A 5,434-nucleotide genomic window follows, 5' to 3' on the forward strand; every position below is an offset into this window, starting at 1 on the left:
TACGCCTCCTTCGCCACTCCTCATTTCTCAAAATCGTCTGATCAAAATTAAGAGAAAGCCATTTAGCCAAAAAAAGAATTAGTATGCAAATTTCATTTTAATAATTTATGTGCGGAGAGCCAAAACCAAACATGCATTAATTAAAAAACGTTCAGAAATTAAATAAAAAAAACTAGCTTTTTCAACTGAAAGTAAGGAGCGACATTAAAACTTAAAACGAATAGAAATTACTCCGTATATGAAATGGGTTTTCTCCTCCGCAATCCCTCGCTCTTTACGCTAAAGATTTAATTGTTTTAAAAATTAGAATTGTGGTAAAGAGTCAAACTTTAGCGTAAAGAGCGAGGGATTGTTATTTAATTACCAAGCAGAGATCAATCTTCTTGTGCCACTAAAAGACAATGGTGGTTATACTGATGCCTTCTCATTTCTTTTCTATCAGTACATATATTTACATATGTATAAATGCAGTGCATAAAATCCATGTATGAATGATATAAATGTTTACATGTCAGAAAAAAAAATGTATTGATTATTTGTGTTTGTACACTTTTTTGTCTACAGGAAAATAGGCTTAGCTATCCAAGCTATAGCATGACCAGCTCTAAAAGTATAAATCAAAAAACACACACACACAAAAAAGCTAGAAAAATGACGTTATGGAAAAAAATCCTGTGTATTTGTGAGTATTAGAGGCCCAATCGCCGAACCATAGTATGCGGACAAAGCAGAGGTGGATGACTTGGAGATATATTTATGCGGGCTGAAGGGCCGAGCGTAGCTCACGAGAGCTGAAGCCTTGATTGACCGGAAGCCTCCTTAGGAGCCAGGCCACCTTCTAGCCTTATTTTACTTGCTCAGCGGAGATGGTCCCCGCTTTGCTGTCTAATATGCAAATATCACTTTTTTATGGCGTCAAATTTCCAGCTAATGAAAAAAATTATTTTATTTTAAAAATTTGCAAGAAAAATATTTTAAAGAAAAAGAATAAAATTCTTTTTCCTAATTGATATGTATAGATTTGTGCTCTTGTGGCTTTGCAATCGTTCGCAGAAAATGTCAAGTTTCTAGATTATATAGATACGCTGCAAATCAGTGAAAGACAAATAGAGGGACATCTAAATATATGTATATCTATCTATATATATAAAAATAAGTTGTCTGTCTGTGTGTCTGTCTGTGGATCAGGTGACGTCATGTTTCTGTGTTGACTGACGTCATGAAATTAGTTGTCGTCATTTTTGCTTTGACGGTGACGTCATTCAAGATATTTAAGACATATGTTCACGTAGAAATCTATTAATGTTTAAGTTTACAATGACTGACTGATGAACTTACCATGGCAAAGGCCGATGAAGATGCTCAAAGAGTCTATGCCAAAAAACTTGCTGCTGATAGAGAAAGTCAGAAAAGAAAGCGTGCCGAGGAATCAAAAGAACAGCAAGGAAACAGGCTTGAGGCTGATAGAGAAAGAAAGAACAGAAAGCGTGCCGAGGAATCAAAAGAACAGCAAGGAAACAGGCTTGAGGCTGATAGAGAAAGAAAGAACAGAAAGCGTGCCGAGGAATAAAAAAAACAGCAAGGAAACAGGCTTGAGGCTGATAGAGAAAAAAAGAACAGAAAGCGTGCCGAGGAACTACCAGAGCAACGCGGAAGCAGACTTGCTGCTAAAAGAGAAAGTGAAAAAAGAAGGCGTGCTGAGGAATTACAAGAACAGCAAGAAATCAGGCTTGCTGCTGATAGAGAAAGTAAGAAAAGAAAGCGTGCCGAGGAATCACAAGAACAGCAAGAAATCAGGCTTGCTGCTGATAGAGAAAGTAAGAAAAGAAAGCGTGCCGAGGAATCAGAGCAACCTGAAAGTTATCGCCTGGCATTCAGGTACAACCCAGTCGATGATTATAGCTTGAGTAGATGTGTTCAAATCGGGACAATGTCTAAAATTTGTCCCTATTGCAAGGCCTTGGAATTCAATGGTGAAAAAATGGGAATGTGTTGCGCCTCAGGAAAAGTTAAACGTCCTCAATTGGCTGCACCACCAGAGCCATTGAAGACGAATGAATGCTTGCCTGAAAAATTCTAATTTATGGGCACACTTAAAAATATTAAAATTAACCACAAATATGCGTGTCCGATTGCAAAACGATGACTCTGGTCAAATATTTTCAGATCAATTGCTGACAATTGGAAACGGAAAGCTCCCAGTAGACTCAATTTCAGGATGTATACAACTACCTGCTGATTTCAGTAATTTAGTGACGTCCAAAAATGAATTGATTGAAAAAGTATTTCCGAATATTCTAAAAAATTATAAAAATAATAAATGGCTAAGTGAAAGAGTGATTCTCGCACCCAAAAATATAGACGTCCACGATATTGTTTTGACCAAGATTCGAGACCAGGCAGTCCTTTACAAGTCAGTCGACACAGTTTTGGAACCAAATGAAGCGGTTAATTATCCATCTGAATTTTTAAATTCCATAGATCTTTCAGGGTTTCCACCAGACGTGCTACAACTAAAAATAGGCGTACCAATAATACTTTTAAGAAATATAAACCCACCAGAGCTTTGCAATGGCACTCGACTTGCCGTAAAAAAAACAATGGAAAACCTAATAGAGGCCACAATCTTGACAGGGCCTTTTGAGGGTGAGGCTGTTCTTATTCCTCGCATTCCCATGATTCCAACGGATCTGCCTTTTCAATTTAAAAGATTGCAATTCCCAATTCGATAAGCATTTGCAATCCCCATTAACAAAGCTCAAGGTCAGTCATTAGAAAAATGTGTTATAGATCTTAATACTGATTGTTTTTCCCATGGACAATTGTACGTTGCATGTTCGAGGGTCGGTAAACCTGACAATCTATTATATGCAGCAACAATTGGACAGCGAAGAATGTTGTATATTCGCAAGTTTTACGCAGTTAATTTGTATTGTATCTATCTATCTATCTATCTATATAAAAACGAGTTGTGTGTATGCATGTTTGTTTGTTTGTAAAAAGAGCGTTTGCATATGACGTCATTATTAGTACATACGGCTTTGTATATGTAGAGACAATGGAAAGCCAAGAATGTTGTATATTCGCATTTAGTCAACCCCAAGTCAAATTCTTGCATTGTTTGGCATCATTTTAACAACTTGCTCTCCATCAGCTCCTACAGAGTAATGGGAAAAATATAAGTCAAAAATGTCCGAAGATATACTCCATCGAAAACAGTTAGAGACGTCAGATATGACTTTCGATTTTACATAAGAAATTTATAACTACACTTTAGTTATTATAGAAGATTTGTGCGTACGTATGGCAAACAAACCTCTTCAGGATTTGGGAATGCCTTCACCTAACCGTATCGCTGCTGTTTCGACATGAGTAGAATTGGATCGTGAACAAAGTTAAAGTACGAGTGATCTATTGTCGTATGTACAAAATAACATTTCCAAGTTAACGTCGGAACAAAAAGACATTTATGATACGATGATGCATTGTGTCGATAACAACGTTGGAGAAATTTTCTTTTTGGATGCGCCAGGAGGTACTGGTAGAACGTTTGTGATAAGACTGATTCTGGCATCAATTCGATCAAAAAATGATATAGCGTTGGCAATTGCGTCGTCCGGAATAGCCGCAACATTGCTGCCTGGTGGAAGAACCGCTCATTCCGCTTTGAAATTGCCTCTGAATTTGCATTCTACAAAAACTCCCACGTGCTATATTTCCAAATCATCTGGGATGGGTAAAGTATTGCAGCAATGCAAACTTATTATTTGGGATGAGTGAACAATGGCACACAAAAAATCGCTCGAGGCTCTGGATCAATGCTTGAAAGATTTGCGAGGGAAGTCGAAACCCTTTGGCAGCACATTAATATTGCTTGCGGGAGATTTCAGGCAAACATTACCTATAATACCTAGATCAACTCCTGCAGACGAAATGAATGCTTGCCTGAAAAATTCTAATTTATGGGCACACGTAAAAACATTAAAATTAACTACAAATATGCGTGTCCGATTGCAAAACGATGACTCTAGTCAAACATTTTCAGATCAATTGCTGGCAATTGGAAACGGAAAGCTCCCAGTAGACTCTATTTCAGGACGTATACAACTACCTGCTGATTTCTGTAATTTAGTGACGTCCAAAAATGAATTGATTGAAAAAGTATTTCCGAATATTCTAAAAAATTATAAAAATAATAAATGGCTAAGTGAAAGAGTGATTCTCGCACCCAAAAATATAGACGTCCACGAAATCAACAATATTGTTTTGACCAAGATTCGAGACCAGGCAGTCCTTTACAAGTCAGTCGACACAGTTTTGGAACCAAATGAAGCGGTTAATTATCCATCTGAATTTTTAAATTCTATAGATCCTTCAGGGTTTCCACCACACGTGCTACAACTAAAAATAGGCGTACCAATAATACTTTTAAGAAATATCAACCCACCAAAGCTTTGCAATGGCACGCGACTTGCCGTAAAAAAACAATGGAAAACCTAATAGAGGCCACAATCTTGACAGGGCCTTATGAGGGTGAGGCTGTTCTTATTCCTCGCATTCCCATGATTCCAACGGATCTGCTTTTTCAATTTAAAAGATTACAATTCCCAATTCGATTAGTATTTGCAATCACCATTAACAAAGCTCAAGGTCAATCATTAGAAAAATGTGGTATAGATCTTAATACTGATTGTTTTCCTATGGACAATTGTAAGTTGCATGTTCGAGGGTCGGTAAACCTGACAATCTATTTATATGCAGCGACAATTGGACAGCGAAGAATGTTGTATATTCGCAAGTTTTACGCAGTTAATTTGTATTGTATCTATCTATCTATCTATCTATATAAAAACGAGTTGTGTGTATGCATGTTTGTTTGTTTGTAAAAAGAGCGTTTGCATATGATGTCATTATTAGTACTTACGGCTTTGTATATGCAGAGACAATAGGAAAGCCAAGGATGTTGTATATTCGCAATTTTTACGTAGTTTAACTCCTGCAGACGAAATGAATGCTTGCCTAAAAAATTCTAATTTTGGGCACACGTAAAAATATTAAAATTAACTACAAATATTCGTGTCCGGTTGCAAAACGATGACTCTGGTCAAACAGTAAACTCAATTTCAGGACGTATACAACTACCTGCTGATTTCTGTAATTTAGTGACGTCCAAAAATGAATTGATTGAAAAAGTATTTCTGAATATTCTAAAAAATTATAAAAATAATAAATGGCTAAGTGAAAGAGCGATTCTCGCACCCAAAAATATAGACGTCCACGAAATCAACAATATTGTTTTGACCAAGATTCGAGACCAGGCAGTCCTTTACAAGTCAGTCGACACAGTTTTGGAACCAAATGAAGCGGTTAATTATCCATCTGAATTTTTAAATTCCATAGATCCTTCAGGGTTTCTACCACACGTGCTACAACT

Source organism: Artemia franciscana, unplaced genomic scaffold, assembly GCF_032884065.1.
Source record: "Artemia franciscana unplaced genomic scaffold, ASM3288406v1 Scaffold_1737, whole genome shotgun sequence".
Taxonomy (NCBI): domain Eukaryota; kingdom Metazoa; phylum Arthropoda; class Branchiopoda; order Anostraca; family Artemiidae; genus Artemia; species Artemia franciscana.